This window comes from Chiloscyllium plagiosum, chromosome 4 (genome assembly GCF_004010195.1).
Source record: "Chiloscyllium plagiosum isolate BGI_BamShark_2017 chromosome 4, ASM401019v2, whole genome shotgun sequence".
In the NCBI taxonomy this organism is placed as follows: Eukaryota; Metazoa; Chordata; class Chondrichthyes; order Orectolobiformes; family Hemiscylliidae; genus Chiloscyllium; species Chiloscyllium plagiosum.
Window position 1 is genome coordinate 56,890,412 of NC_057713.1, and position 17,951 is coordinate 56,908,362.

Below are 17,951 nucleotides of genomic sequence, written 5' to 3' on the forward strand. Positions count from 1 at the left end.
TATGGATTTTGAGAAGGAGTTGGAAGTGGGTTGTACAGGGATGAGAGACTCTGAGGTGCGAAGCTGTGAAAGGAAAATCTCCAGAGGAGATGCAGCTAGTGACAGTCCTGAAAATAACAGCTTGGTATTCAATACTGGGGTCATGATCCAGGGGAAGAAAGGAGGAGGTTGGCACTTGCCCTCTGCCAGGTAAAGGTCAGCACACCAGATGATAACAAAACCATCCTTATGTGGTGACTATGATAAGGATCAGACTTGGGAGAACAGAATGAAGCAAGTTCAGAGGGATACAGGGGAGTGATGGGAGCAGAGAAACTAAGGAGAATGGCATTGAGTCACAATCCTCAATGGACATGATGGGGCTCCCTCTGCACAGTAACACATCTGTGATTCTGAAACCTTGTTTGAACTCTTTACAAAATATTTACATCTTTCCTTGTACAAGGTGACCAATACTATTCTAGGTACTCCAGTTGTGGTCTCACCAGTGCCCTGTACAACTGAAGTATAACCTCCATATTTTCATATTAAACTCTCTCCATAATAAAAGATAGCACTCTATTAGCATTGTTAGGTTTTTTTTGTGCATGCATACAGCCACTTGGACATCCAAATCACTCTATATCTCAGACCTCTGCAATTTCTCACCATGAAGATAATATGGGGAGGCAGTGGCACAGTGTTAATGTCATTGCACAAACTATCCAGAACCTTGGCCAATAATCTGGCATATGGGTTTGAATCCCATCAAAGGTTGTCAAATTTGAACTCAGTTAGCTCCGGAATGAAAAGCTGGCCAATGGTGACCATGTAACCATTGTCAATTGTAGTAAATCGTCATGTGGTTTTTGTCATTTGGAGAACGAAATTGACCATCCTTACTTGGTCTGGCCTCCAAATGACTGCAGACCCATACCAATGTGATTAACTCTTAACTGGACAATTAGGGATAAACAATGAATGACCTAACCAGTGACACATATCCACTTAAAAATAACGCTTACTTTTTATTCTTCAAATACAATTGACTATTTTGGAAACATTGTCTCTCTGTCTACACTTTAAAAAACCTTTCAGCATTTTAAAGATCTTGATTGACTCATCCCTCAGACTTGTCTTCTCAAGAGGATAGACCCAACCAGTCCATTCTCTCTTGATAGGGGTACCTTTGTATTACTGGGATCTTGCTGATAAATCTTTGTTGTATCTTCTGTACGGCCTTGTTTTCAATAATATGGTGACCAGAATTGCACACAATGCTCCAGGTATGGTCAAAATCAGAGTGAAATACAAGATTGATATAATTTCTTTATTTTCAATTCCACCTATTCCTCCAGAAACCTTTACAATTTTGTTTTCATAATCTTGTTCATCTGTGTTGCTGTGTTGCTTGATTATGTACTTGTACTATCAGGTATCCTTTCTCCTCTATCCTAATTAGGTTCTTATTTTCTAATTAGTATGCAACACTTTTTTCTTTGCCAAACTATTATACTTCACAATTAGAATTTTGAAAGTCATATATTCATTATTTGTCCATTTTGAAAGTCTGTTAATGTAGTATTTCTTGTGAATTTACTCCTCAGCATTGCTTATGTCACCCCAGGGCCCTGAACTCCCAAATTGGTATAATTTGTAGGTTTAGATATTGGCCCAGTTCTTTTGGTCTCCAGATAGTTGGAGGCTGGACATATCCTGAAAGATGAATGATGGGACCATGCAAGAATTGTTCAGGAGGTTGAAGCTTCTGTTGGACAATTACCTGGCATCTGGAACTCTCCTACAATGTCCCCAATTCTTCGAGTCAAAGACCTTTGGGGAATCCAACCAAACCAATAAACTATTGAATTCAGAATGAGCAGAGGCATTACTAGACATTTTATAATTTTTCAGAGAAAGTAGCAGTCTCAGAGCACTAACATATAGTCGACGTTATTCCATTTACAAAAAGGTATGTCATAAACCATGCAGTTCATGATGACTGACTGGAAGAATAATGGAATACCTCCAGAAGAAGAGAATAGAAGAACATCTACGAAGACATGAATAAGACTAGGCCATTCAGCTCCCTAAGCCTCTTCCACCATTCAATAAAATCAAGGCTGATCTGCCCACTCAGTCATTGGAGCAGTAATCCAGAGACACAGGGTAATGTGCTGGGGACACAGGTTTGATCCCACAATGGAAGATGGTGGAATCTGTATTAATTTATTAAAACAGCTGGAATCATTTTTTTTAAAAAGCTAGTCTAATGATCAGCTTGAAACTGAAGTGACCTCAATTTTAAGCCCTGTGACAGGAGTTGAGGGCAAAAGGATGCCTGGTAGATCATAATGTTCAGATTTCTACTGGAGTGGACATCGCTAGGGACTATTGCATCCAACTTTCAAAGTGTTCCAATGCTGTTTTCCCTCTCCAGAATATTGCAGTTTGTGACAAGGCTTCGAAGTCCTCTGAGATTCTTTTTCTTCTGCCTTTCAGAGTCTTCCCACTCTGTAGCTTTGTAATCAAGGTCACCTGAGGTATTTTCATCGCCTACGGAACTTCTCCTTTGGCAATTTTCTTCTTCTCTCTTGAGATCTTCTTCTCTCACTTAGACTGTGTTTTGAGTCTCCTCACATCTCTGGTCATTTCTGAATCATAGAATCCCTATCCTTTCACATTTATTTCCCTCTCAAGATAGAATCATAGAACAGCAAAGTTCATGTTTCATTTTTTTTGTTCAAATAAATTAATGGTGGAAGTGAGCTGGAAGTTAGATTAAATTGAAAGTCACTTGGAACCTTGATCATCCAAACAAAGCTTATGGTATAATTTTGTAACTAATCTTAAATGGGAATTGTTTCCTAGGTTTTTTGGCGAATATTAATTATCGTTTACAGTACATGTTTGGATATAAATGTTACTTTGAATAAGTGCATTTAGCCTTTATGTACACACTGATTTATCAGAAAAATATACTTAATTGAAAGTATAGCATAGAACTTCAGACATTCTGTATAACATTTCCTAGTAGTCGGCCTCTCAAATGGATATGGAATTGCAGACTTAATTGTAAAGTTAATCTGATTTAATACAATACAAATTCAGTTTCATTTGAACTTGGCATGTTGAAATGCTTTTGCCTTGTCGAAATATTCTGTGGCTGGATAATAAGAAGAATTACTCATTAAAAAATCATACAACACAGAAACAGGTCCTTTGGCCCATCATGTCGATGCTGACCAACAAACAGCAAAGTACGTTAATCCCCTAGACTACCACACCCTGGTATTTTAAATGCTCATTGAGAATGCTTCTTAAATGTTGCAAAAGTACCTGTCTGTACCACCCTCTCAAACAGCATGTTCCATCTATCTATCAGCCTCTGGATGACAAAATTCTTTCACAGATCTTCTCGAATCCACTTACTCCTCACTTTAGACATATGACCTCTGGTATTAGACATATCTGCCATGGGGTAGAGATTCTCACAATCTACTTTGTTTATGTCTCTCATTATTCCTCTGCTTTAAGGAAAACAAACCCAGCCCATCTAATCTCTCCACATAACTAAGACTTTGCAATTCTGCATCTGATTGGCCGCTGCTCCTGACTTAACATCTACCCTGTGCCTCACCCCACCTGCCAAATTAGTTTAAAACTTCTCTGACAACAGGAACAAACCTTGAGCATGGGACTTTTTAAATTTCTAAAACTATTTTAAAAATAATTTAGGAAAAACATGGAGAGTAATAAGCCAGCAAGATTTAGTTAAGTAACAGAAATGTGCTTGGTGAATATTTTCCTGTCAAACTCAGCTGAAATTTGACAGCTTCACCCTTATCTGATTCTTCAATGCCTAACCTGTCTTCTCCTGGGAGGATAATATGGCTATGTGCCATTCCTGTTTGAATCATGAGCATCCTGAAATTATGAATCACTCTCACTTAATTCTGTTCAGAAATAGCTTAAACTCCTGAGCATCATGAGATAATTTGAAGCTACAGTGGTAGCACCAGCAAGCTAATTAGGATGCAAAGAATGATATTCCTGGGATTACATCAAGGTACATCGGATTGTCTTTACACAGTGAGTGGCAAAATTGGATGCACCATGACCTTGCTTATGTTGGGGATGGCAGCAATAATCAGAACATTGGGCTCTCCAATATTCCCTACCCTGTGTTGTTGTGCAAAAGGAGGCAGGTTACTCCACAAATAGTGTTGATTTGAAACCAGGAGGAGGACATCTGTTACCTCCTATAACTCTGTAGAAAATTCCCTAGGACTGGAGGGTTCTTGTTTCAACCCTTTTTTTCACTAGTGTAGTCTAATACATAATGCAGCTGCGGAGGCAGTATCATGTATCCCTTCTTAACAGGATGGCAGTTCAAATGTCATCATGGCAGCTGATGGATTTAATTTTATCTTGTGGTACAGTGGTAGTGACCCTGCCCCTGAACTGGGAGGCCTGGGTTCAAATTCCACCCATTCCAGAGTTGAGCAATAACATCTCTGAACAGGTTGAAATATAAAAATAGGTGAAAACATATTCTGGAACTGAAAGCTAATCTGCTGCCATGAAACTATCATGAGCTGTATAAAAACTCATCTGGTTCTCTGGTCTTGAGAGAAAAAAAAACTATTACCTTTATGGGTTTTTGCCTACATGCACTTATTAGGCCTAGGTTTATAACAAAATGGAAAGGAATATCAAGTCACACTCCAAATGTGGACAATTCTCATTTTCATGAAGGCAGACTTGGGAGCAAGGCATAGTTTGTATGTGTAGGGTTCCTGGGGCCATTTAAATGACCAGCCACGTCTCTTGATATCAGATTTGAGCGAAGATTAGGCCAGGTAAAAGCAAATGCCAGAGAAAGTGATGAATGACAGATGTTGAACTAACCAATCTATAGTTTCCTACTGTCTGTCTCCCTCCTTTTTTGGAATATGGGTGTCATATTAGCATTTTTCTAATCCACTGGAATCTTGCCAGCATCCATGGAATTGTGGATATTATTACCAACGGAACTACTGTTGCTACTGCCTGAGCTGTATTGCAGATATACCCATCCAAATCACTACCTCTGTTGCCACTTCCTTTAAGACCCTGGGATGTAGGCCCTAAGGACTTGCTTTCCCTTCAATCCCATTAGTTTGCTCATACCTTCTCCCCTAGTGATAGGAATTGTTTTAAATTCCTCCTTTTCTAGAACCTCTGCATTGCCTGTTACTATTGGGATGGTATTAGTGTCTCCACCACAAAAACTGAGCCAAATTATTAATCTTGTACCATTTCTGTGTTCCTCACCATTAACTCCCCAGCTTCATTCTCCAAAGGACCAAGTTATCTTAGCTACTCTTTTTCTTTTAATATACTTAGTAGAAGCTTTTGCTGTCTGTTTTTACATTTTGTACCAGTTTTCTTTCATTATTTACCTTTGCTGTTTTTATTACTTCTTTGGTAATCTTTAAAATTTTTGCAAAATTCCAGCCTGCCACTTGCCTTTGCAAAATGGTTTACTTTGGTTTTTGCCTTTATGTTATCTGTCATTCTGTTGCTTAGCCAATGATTTCATTTTCTCCCTCTTACAGCCTTTCTTCCTCTCTAGAATATATTTTAGTAGGACGGAATTGAATATCTCCTAGAACATCTGCTTCTGCTCAACGGTTTTCCCTTTTAGTCTTCCTACCCAGCCCCCATAGCCAAATCTGTCGTCATGCCGATGTAATTGTTTAACTCCAGAAAGCTAGTATGAGACTCAAGTTTCTCATCCTCAAACTGAATTTGAAACTCTAGCATGCTATTATCACTTTTCCCTAGAGGATGTGGGCGGCACGGTGGCACAGTGGTTAGCACTGCTGCCTCACAGCGCCAGAGACCCGGGTTCAATTCCCGCCTCAGGCGACTGACTGTGTGGAGTTTGCACGTTCTCCCCGTGTCTGCGTGGGTTTCCTCCGGGTGCTCCGGTTTCCTCCCACCATCCAAAGATGTGCAGGGTCAGGTGAATTGGCCATACTAAATTGCCCGTAGTGTTAGATAAGGGGTAAATGTAGGGGTATGGGTGGGTTTCGCTTCGGCGGGTCGGTGTGGACTTGTTGGGCCGAAGGGCCTGTTTCCACACTGGAATCTAATCTAATCTAATCTAATCTAATCTAATCTAATCTAGGATCCTTTACTATGAGTTTAGTACCTTATTACATTGTACCAAATCCAAAATAGCTTGCTCCATGGTTCCATAATAAATTGTGCAAAGAAACAATTTCTAATACATTCAATGAACTCTCCCTTGAGGCTACCTTTGATTAATTCAGTTTATGTGCATATTGAACTTACCCATGATTGTTGCTGTACTTTTCTTACAAGCCTTGTATTTTTTGATTTATTCTGTGCCCTGCTGTGGAACTACAGTTTCAGACCTTTAGATTATTGCCACCAAGGACTTCTTCCACTTGCTTTGTCTTGATCTCCAGTGTCTCACTACAGCTCTGACAAAGCTAGACAACCTCTCTTTCCTTTCTGCCTATCCTTCTGAAATGCTGAGTACCCTTAGATATTCAATTCCCAAACCTGATCTCCCCTTAGCCATTTCTGAGTAATCCCCGCAAAATCATACCCATTTGTCTCTATTTGCACTGTTAACTCAATAATTTTATTGTGAATGCTTCGCGTATTCAGGTACAAAGCCTTTAAGTTAGTTCCAATATCAAATTTCCCCACTCTTTCATAATTTGTTAGTGCAATATGACATTCACTTGTTCTGTCTCTTCCTATTATTTTCTGATCGCAATCAGCTTCATCATTAATCTGCACTCCTACCTTCTAATTTGATTTTCTAATTTTCCATGTAACTGGACTCTCCCCCCACTAATTATACTCAGAATCTATTATTGTAGGCTTACTTTTTAACTGTTCTTCTAAGTGATATATGTCTACTGTGCCTGAAGAAAAACATTCTGACCATTTTATTTCTTCTAAATCTATCAAATCTTTCTGCTCATCAGTCTGATTATCAGAATAACAACCAGAGTGAGGAATTTGGATCCCAGTTGCTTCAGTTTTCAGTTCCAGACTTGATCATTCTAATTGAACATTGACTTCCTGCATTTCAAATTCAATGCATTTCATACTTTCTCTATTTGAATGTAGACCTCGATCCTCTTCATCACAGCCATCTGGGAATTTCTCCACTTCAAATCCTGCATGAAACACTCTGGGAAATATTGATTCTTCCTGACTATAATTTGACAGATCTACATGGGATTCTAAATAAAATATGTAGTCAGAGATTCAATATCCATTTTGCAGTCTTTTAACAAAGGCTGTGTGCATTTTCTCAGCCTCCTCCTCACTGGCAATGTTTCTGCTTCCACAGTATGTTGTTGGATACAAAAAACTGCAGATGCTGGAATCCAAAGGAGACAGGCAGGAGGCTGGAAGAACACAGTAAGCCAGGCAGTATCGGGGGTGCAGAAGTTGACGTTTCGTGCGTAACCCTTCTTCAGGTCTGAAGAAGGGTTACACCCGAAACATTGACTTTTGTACTTCCTGATGCTGCCTGGCTTGCTGTATTCTTCCAGCCTTCTGCCTGTCCACAGTATGTTGTGGCAGATCTATTTATGATATTACAATGGAGATTGTTAAAAGATGTTCAATGATATTATGTTCATTTAATTGCACATAGTTGGCCAGCATTATCTTGTTCTCCTGCTCGTTGTGCAAAGTTATTATTTCTCAAGCACTGTAATCAAAATTTAAACCTTATTGCAGGACACTTAACAGTTGTTTCATATCCTTCTATCTGAGCAGATTTTTGTTATCCATTTATTTTCACGAGAGAATAATGCATTCTACATTCCTTGGTTACAGCTCATATTCAGTACATTTATCCTTTGTTTTAAAGCATTTCTTCATCACAATTAGACTTTTTTAATGAATTAAATAACAATGCTGCATCAACGAATCAAAAATTCCTTCTAGAGATCATGACTAATTTTATTTTATTGTAATCCTCCTTGGACAAAGCTGTCATTGTCCTCAAGCTAATAACACCCAGGAATTAGGTCCTCACATCCATAATTATAAAGATTGTTATTTTTAGTCAACTTGTTCAGGCATGTTACAACACCTAATAAATACTGAAAGAACTGTAAATGCTGTAAATTAGAAACACAAACAGAAGTTGTTGAAAAAGCTCAGCAGATCTGGCAGCATCTGTGAAGAGAAATCAAAGCTAATGTTTCAAGTCTGGTGACCCTTTCTCAGACCCTTCTGAGGAAGGGTCACTGGACCCAAAACATTAACTCTCATTTCTCTTCACAGATACCTGCCAGACCTGCTGAGCTTTTCTACCAACTTCTGTTTGTGTTACAACACCTGCCTGGGACACATGGGACTTGAACTCTGGCCTTTTGGCCTAGAAGTAGGGACACTACCAATTCACTCAAGGGTCTCTAAAGATGTTTTGGTAGGAATTTTAACTCAAGGGTTTCCCGCTTACAAGGCAGACACTTTAACCCACTAAGCCACGACATCACCCAGTGCAAATGTAAATAGTAGGAGGCGGCTCTACTATTTCAGGGTGGTGAACTCAGCACACGCATGTTGTACCACTCCCATACGGTTTAACAGTAAGGATGGCACCCTGCTCTCATTCTTGGTCGTGATCCTGTACAATCTACTAACAGTTGGCTGAATGGTTCCTCAAAACTTGGGATGGATATTAAAGATGCCAATATGACTACTTGTTGAAGTTTTTCCACTACATGAGCTATGTGGCATGTTTTTGCAGCATAGTACGATAACCCCAGGAAATTCTGACCAGATGAAATGTCTGCTTATCAATGCTGAAGATTTCTATTTTGTTACATATCCTGCCATGTGACTTGCATGTGCTGCTCACAAGACGTCTGCTATTTGGGTGGGAACACTATCTTGACAGTTTGACAAGTTAGTCAGTTCCAAGGGTTAATACACATTTTACACACAATTCTTTTCACTGAAGTGGAAGATGGCACGGGGCAGGGTGTCACTAAGCACATGGACACACAAGATGGCCACTGAGCCATCATTTGGCCACTTGACACATAAGATGGCTACTGGACAACAATATGGAGAAAGATAGCAGAGCAAATACAAACACTGCCTAGGCCATCAGAATGCCAGCACAATGCACTCACAACCTAGTTGATCAGTTTAAGGCGGGTGGGGAGAGAATACACATGAGTAACGTACACTACCCACCAAAGTGCCTTGGTCCAGCCAACATCTTTGATAGAAATGCTAACAGCTTGATATGCACTCATATAGAGTGGTAATAGCCAGGGCTGCAGTATTCATCCTTCTCAGGAAGAGCGATTAGCACCCATTACTAGAGTGATGGACATTGAAACTGACCATGTCTGCGCTGAAACTGACAACAACCGTGCTGAAATGATGAATCAAAACTATCAACGATTCTGCAATGATTGCCATAAACAATACAAAGACAATAATCTCATCACTGACCTTTTGTATCACAAGATGTATAAAATGTGCTCCAGGTTGAGAGAAGAATCGCAGCTGACCACTGTGCTGTTGGTGTTTTTCTCTCCCCTGAGCTCCGGTATTTCTTTGTACAATAAACTCTGTCATTGTATCCCAACTCTGACTCTGATACTAGTGATTTTCCCCATTACATCACAATTAACAGTCCCAAAGGACATCTGACTATATCCCAAATGATCCCTGACACCTATCAGCAAAGGGAAGGATCCATCTGATACCCTCAACACCCAGAAAGGATCCTTGAACCCGTCGTCCCTGAGGTGTCTTGGGATCATATCTGCAAGGGTATCTCAGCTCTCCAAAGGAACACCATGGCTATCTCAGAAGAATTCACAGACGTACCACTCTCTTTGTTAAAATGTTGCCCTTAATGTCCTTTTTCAATCTTTCTTCTCTCACCAGTGATGCTTCCTCACACCCTTCTGAGGAAGGGTCACTGGACCCAAAACATTAACTCTGATTTCTCTTCACAGGTATCTACTAGACCTGTTGAGCTTTTCTAGCAAATTTCTGTTTGTGTTTTGAATTCCCCCACCCTAGGGAAAAGACCCTTGTCATTCACCTTATTTAGATTAGATTAGATTAGATTAGATTAGATTANTCTGGCGCTGTGAGGCAGCAGTGCTAACCACTGTGCCACCGTGCCGCCCACAATTTTTGCCCCTCATGATTTTATAAATCTCAATAAATTTACCCCTCAATCTCTTACAATCAATTGAAAAACATCCCAGCCTTCCCAATCTATTTTTATATCTCGTGCACTCCATTCCCAGCAAAACCCTGGTAAATTTTTTTCTGAATCCTCTTCAGTTTAATAATATCCTTCCTATAACAGGACAACCAGAAGAGGTTTTACCAATGTCCTGTATAACCAGAACATGACGTCCCAACTCCTAGGCTGAGCAATAAAGGTGATTGTACTAAACGGTCTACTTGTGACGCATATTTCAAAGAATTATGTACCTAAACCTTTAGATCTCTTTGCTCTACAACATTACACAGGGCCCTACCATTAATTGCATAGGTTCTGCCCTTGGTTAAATGACCAAAATGCAATACTTTGCATTTATCCAAATTAAACGTCATCTGTCACTCCCTCGACCCAATTGATCAAGATCTGTTTGTCATCTTAGATAATCATCTTCATTGTTGACTATACCACAAGTTTTGGTATCATCTGCAAACTTACTAACCATACCTCCTATTTTATCATTCAAATCATTTACATAAATGACAAACAAAAGTGGGCCCGGTATCAATCCCTGTGGAACGTCAGAGTTGCCAGCGTTTGTTTTCCTTCAAAAGCATACTTTTTAGCTTCCACTATCAACACTGTTGTTAATGTGGATCAATCACCTCATCTGGTCGACAAGTTTTCACATATTCCTTCACCCTAAATCCTTGTGCCAGATCTGTGAAAAATAGAGCGCTGCTCCAGTACTAACCACAATCTCACTTACAAGGTTGAGTATTCTCTTGTGATTTCAGAGGCACCTTGAAAGTTCTAATTTCAGCAGAACTAAATAATCAGAAAAATCTATCTTTCAAAGTCAACATCTATCACGTCTAGTCAGGAATAGTCTGATTTGTATACGTAACAAATATTCCTCTATCTTGTGACAGACTATATATCTCCAACTTTACTTCGATGTAATTTAAATATGATAATTATAGTCAATAGTTTTACACATATTATATGATGATATGCATTCAAATGTAATTTTATTTTTACCAGTGCTATGATTTCATCTTTATCAAACAATGTACAAAATTGGGCTTACTGTATTGATTACAAGCTGGAGTTCACTGAAGGCAAAAGTATGATGAGAGTGCGATCAATATGACAGATCCATACCATTTAATCTTTCTAAGTCTGCTGGAGGTAATCAAAACAAGATTGGTTAAGAAATGGCTGTAAAATACTGATCATAGATAATCTCACAATATTGATGTTCTGTCACATGATGCAAGTAGAAACTGTATTGACAAATTACTGTTCTCTTCTATTTCTGAGGAGGAATTCTTACAGTATTCTATTACTAGGATTGAAGTTTTCTAAGTTTTTGACAAGGGGCCACTCACTTGTATGCAGTCTGTTGTATGTTAGTTGACAATATGACAAACCAGCCATTGTTAGCTAGCAAATAATTGGATTAAACCTGTCAGCACTTTCATTAAGAATAATTTGCATCAGAAATAAATCATGTCCTTTATGCAATACCGCTGCTGATTTTTAAAAAAAAAGTTTAAGAAACTACTTTGTAAATGATTGCAGCTTTGCAAATTAACAACTATGAATGTTTCAATGGTAGTTAAATTTATTAGAATGAATCAATATTATTATTTAGCTTAGGTTTAAATATTACCACTGGCAAGGGCATTCAAAGAAGAATTTAATTCCCAAGGACATAATTAAACACTAAACCTTCAATCTCAGCAAACTAACTTACATACTTACCATCAACTTGAGCTACAAACCTTCTCAAAAATTGCTAACTGGTACATGTATGTAGTCAGGACATCAAAATATACAGAAAAGGTTTGATTCTCAAAGGGCAGAAGAGAAAACTTGACTACCATAATTAAGTTTGTCAACACAGTTAATAATTCTGAAGTATAATTAAATAAAGCAGTCACATTGCTTCATCATGTTTTTTTTTATCTTTCTTGATTATTTTTAAATTTGTTTGATAGAATGGACATAGATGGACATTTAATTCTAGAAACATTCTTAAATACATAACTTCTGTTCACTATGGAAATGTATTGATAGGTTTGGAGTGCGAACAGAAATATCTAACAGCACAGATACTTTATCAGGACTGTAATTTTCCTCTAACTTCCATTTCTTTACTGCATATTTTCATTTCATCATTGATATTCTTTGAAATAAATTCAAGGTTTAAAATTTTCTCTTGTGAATGTTATTTTTCTTTCCAGTATTTTCCAATTAATTGCTCTATAATTCAATCTTTTTTCAATCTATCAGTGTGTTACAGTGAGCCAATGTTCAGCATGAGGCAAATTAAAGTCTGTACTGTATATGGTTACCAATTACTATAAAAAGTAATTGGTAACCATATAACCAACTAGAAGCCGGATTATATTTGAAAAGATTTATCAATAATCTGGTTGGTATGCTGCAAATCAGGTTGGAGTACAAAAACCAGTTCATGTTTTTTTTATTAAAAAATAATCAATATTTATTCCTTAACTGTAGAACCAAAATAGCCTCACATTCCACGTCATGCAATCTGCCACTTTATGGCTGGATTTTGTTGGGGTGGGGGGGGCAATAGAATAGGTGCAAAGCTAGCGGCAATACCTCAACATTTTGGGGACCCTTTTCCATATTTTAGGCCCATCAGACTGACAATGAACTACTTTTGGGAGTCCTCTGCATTTAAATAAGAGAAAACATCCCCAGCCCTCAAGAACTACCATTCAGTGTGGGGCCAGCAACTTTTCCATCTCAGCAGTGTGACTGAGAGCAACAGCCACAGCTGGGCCTGCATTCAGCCATGAGATGTCACAAGTAGCACTCTCTTTGCAAGTGAGTTGATGTTTGGGAATTACTGGGGTCATTCAGTCTCAGCCAGGCTCGGAATCGAGGGAGGCAGTGTTGGTGAGGGCAGAAGAGGGTTTTGCTGTGGGGATTGTAATTGTCACTGAGAGGTCCCTTCTTTTGCCACAGATTAGCTGATTGGGAGGCCACACTCCCTACCGTACAAGGAGATGACCAGTTCTCCCCATCAGCGTGTCTCACCATGCAGCAGAGGGCCTACTTGCCACTGGTAAAATGCTAGTGGTGGCAGAAAAAGTTTATTTTTTGGCCACTTGAGTAGTAGAATTGGCTTCTGGGTTGTGCTCCTGTTTCATACTGCAACTAAAATGCCTTGGTGATGGAAAGGTGATCAACATCAGCAATATGGGACACGTGGGACATCTTCACTTACACTGGGATGCCCATAGTATGTAAAATGGAGGCAAGAACTTAGGGTTTGCAATATCCTGTTTAAAGGTGGGCTGTTCTTCAAAGAGAACAGACATGCAACAGTCTTAAAGCACCGGGTAGAAAGGAACCAGGAAGTAAGTGTCTCAAACTTCTGTAACATTAACTTATTCAAGCTGAAATTAGGCATGGAGCTGATGGAATTATAGGAATGGGAAGCCCAAACTCATTTAATACTGGAAGCAGCCCTACATGGAAGAAATACTCATTGACAATACCCAAACTCTTCCCACTTCAACTCTTTCCAATCCCCATCCTTCCAATGCAAGATTAACTTTAATGACCTTAAAATCACCACAAAGGTTGGTGCTATGGCAGGAAAATATGCTTAATATACATTGTGATGGAATCCATTTAGGGGAAGTGATAACAAAGTAGTATTATTGACAGACTAGTAATCTAGAGACCCAAGTAATGCTCAAGGGGCCTGGGTTCAAATGACCATGAAACCATTATTGATTGTTATAAACAAAATATCCATCAGTTCACTAATGGCCTTTGGGGACTGAAATCTATTGTGCTTATCTGGTCTGGCCTACATGTGACTCCAGACCCACAGAAACATTGTTGACTCTAAACTGAAATGGCCTAGCAAGCCACTCAGTTCTATTCAACTGCTTAAAGGTTGTCAACAAATAAAGAATGAAATTGGATGGATTTCCTTGTATTGGATTCGGAAGTGGAAATACAAGTAGTTCTTCTAAAACACGACAGTTGCGTTCTTATGCAACTCCACATTATAGAAAACTCACTTTAGAAACAGTGCTTAAAAGTGTTGATGATGTAATTGCGTTGTAGCAAATGCACGTTTTAAAAGTTCATGCTTTAGAAACAGTGTCCCCAATTCGTCAATACGTTATGTGAATTTGCATTAAAGAACTGTGCATTACAGCAGAACGACCTGTAACAGTGGCAATCCCAGCCATGCTGACTCTGTTACAATCCTTCTTATTAACATTTGGGTGCTAGCACCAAAGGTGAGGGAGCTGTCTTACAGTCAAGTAACAGTCTGTTGTCGTCCATGCAATTGCACTTTACAGGCAATGTACCAGAGATTACAATGACCAGCCCAGCAGAGATGGCAGCTCAGTGGTACACAACCAGGAGGGAGTCACCCTCAGGGTGTGCACCCCATGAATCCCATTGCACCAGCTCAAATGTGGACAAGGAAACTTTCCAATTTCACCATACTATCCCACACCCATTTGGCTGATGAATCTGTACTCCATCTTCAGGACTGTTTGACGAAGGTGGTAAGGGTGAGAGATTTCAATGTTCATCACCAAGACAGGCTTGGCAGCACTACTACTGACTGATAAGTCCTGAAGAACATTGCTGCTTGATTGGATATGAAGTAAGGGGTGAAACGAACAAGAGAGAAGAACATACTTGACTTCATCTTCACCACTTTTTCAGCCAGATTCATATCTATCCTTGACAGCATTGAGAAAAAGTTTTGTCTCCATATTGAGGATACCTACCATCATGCTATGTGACAGTATCAGGCATACCTAAAGATAATGTGTCACCTTGGTGAACATAGAAGACAAGATTTTTGTGTGCCAAACAGCATCACTCCCTCCATTGTCATTTGCTTTTTCCAATGTCACTTTAACTCTGTGTTTGTCACCATCAAACACACCCTCCAATGTGACTGTGCCTTCCCCTTCACTGTGACTGCCTCACTCTCTCTCTTCAGTGATGTTCATGCACTCACTGTCTCCATTGTCACACTCCTTCTTTCCATTCTCTGTTAGACTTTCTTTCTCTCACTAATCTTACTTTACTATCTCACACTCTCTTCATTGTGACTGTCACTCTATCCTATTCACTACGTTATCTCTCTCTCTCTCTCTCTAGCTTGCTTCCTACTGTCTCTCTCTCTCACACACTCTCTTTCTGTACTGTCTCTCACTCTCTCTTCACAGTAGAGTGAGAGCAGGGCTGTTGTGGGTGTGTGCCTTAGAATGGGAAAAATGTGTTTTCCAGGAGCCCCAAGTGACCTACTTGGGTTACAGAGTTGAGAAAACTGGGTTACAGCTGTTGGAAGAGAAAGTGAGGGCAAACAAGGGAACGTCAGCAGCCATGTCTGTACTGGAGCTTAGGTCTTTCCTTTGGTTAGTGAATTATTACAGAAAATTCACATGTAACCTGGCCTCCATCTTGGCACCCTTACACCTGAAAAAGGGTCAGCCTTGGAAATGGTTGCAAAGTCAAGAAGCAGCCTTTGGGGAAGTGAAAAAGCAGTGATCATCATCTAGGATGTTGGCCTATTACGAGATGAAGCGAGAGGTAGTGCTGACATGCCAAGCCTCCCCATACGGTATTGGGGTAGTGTTGGCTCACCAGTGGCCCAAAAGAGAGGAACGTCCGAAAACGTGCTTACTGGACTATGGCTGATGCCAAACGCAGGTGTGCCCAGATAGAGAACAAAGTTTTGTCGGTTGTCTTTGATGTGAGGAAGTACCACCTGTACCTTTACGGATGGGAATTTGTAATAGTAACAGATCACAAACCCCTGCGCGAGGTACTGAAGGAAGACAAGGCGGTGCCTCTTAGAGCTTATGGTAGAATTCAGGATTGGGCTCGTATTCTCAGCACGAACAAGTACAAGTTAGAACACCATCCAGGAAGCCAAGTGGCTCATGCTGATGCCCTCAGCCACCTCCCACTGGCAGATGGTGACTCCTCTGGAAGAGTCCATTCTAGGTTTAAACTTCCTTGACACTCTTCCAGTCACCACTGACAATATCCAACTGCGAACACGGAAAGATCCTGTCCCAGCAAAACTTAAACAGCTGGTGATAATGGGGGAGACATAAGGGCTGTTTGCAACCAGGATTGAAACCTTTCTGGACCTGGCAAGACTAGATCACCGTAGAGGATGTCATATCACTGTGGGGAGCAAGGATGATTGTCCCTAGTAAAGGTCACCGCCAGATACTAGCCAAACTCCACCTGGGTCATCCAGGGGTTTCCAAGATGAAGATGCGAGCTGGTGGCCAGGGTTGGATGTCAACCTAACTGCAATGGTGGGGCAGTGACCATGGTGTCAAGAAGGATAAAACTTGCCACCAGTGGAGGCCCCACATTTATGAGAATGGCCGAGTAAACTATGGACTCAGTTGCCTGTTGACTATGCCTGTCCTTTCATTGGCTCAGTGTTCCTGACCATTTTGAACGCCATTTCAAGATGGTTGGACGTACATAAAGTTTGTTCAGTAAACTCAGGGGAGACAATTGAGAAACTGTGAGCATTGTTCACGATACACGGAATTCTGGAAGTATTGGTCACAGACAATGGGACATCATTTACCAGCAGGAAATTTGAATATTTCCTCAAGTCAAATGGCATTTGGCACATAAGGACTGCTGCACACCATCCATCTTCCAATAGTCTAGTGCAAAGAGCAGTCGAAGCGTTGAAGATAGGTTTAAAGAAGCAGCCTACAGCATTACTTGATACCAAACTGTTCCAGTTCCAGTTTCTGTTATGGGACCACCCTACACCAACTAAATGAGACAATTCAATTTAAGGGATGAAGCTTGGGGCGGGAACCGTGGAAATGGCCCTGTATGGATACGAGGCGAGGTTGATGTGAGGTCAAGTCCTATGGCTTACAAAGCGCTGGTAGGTGAGACAATCTTGAAAAATCATGTGGATCATCTGAAAGCTGTTATCTCACAAACAGGGCAGGAACAAAACATACCTGGCCCTCAGAACAATCAGAAAGCCTGTCAGAAACCGTAGGCTCTCCCCTCCGTCTTGTGTTGAGGAAAGTTTGAGTCCAAGATGGATGCGGCCTCGATACCATTGCCACCAGATGAAGAGGAGAAAACTCTGCTGAGATACTCTGGACACAATAGATGGGCAACAGGCTGGTACACCCCGCTCGTGTCTGAGTCCGAATCAAAAGAACTGAAGCTGGGGTGAAAATAGTGCAGAAAAAGCTACAAGAAAAAGGCCAGGCCTACATTCTTGGACTCAGAGTGGGGGAGAGGGATGTAATGATGGTAGACCAGGTAGCCCTTGTTGATGAGGTCGTTGATTGGGGTTGTTAACCTGAGCAAATCAGGAAAGTCTTGGCTGACCAATATTAACAAGGATTACTTGCCCTGGAGAAGGACTACGCAATATCTACCAACTCCCTCGAGCTGTTCATGGAGACGTGGGCACCACAGGGAGTTCAGTGTTTTATTTCCCTCTCCAACGCTATTTTGATTTAATCCCTGCCCTTGATGTGAAGGGCACCGCTTGTCACTGGCCACTTGGGTGTTTTCTTTCTTCCTGGTGGTGGAAATTGAATAAGAATTGGTACACCTGTTGTCCTTCACCTGCACACACACAGCATGGGTGCTGGGGAAAAATAAGCACTACTGCAGTTAGACGGTAGTGTGAGGGGTTTCT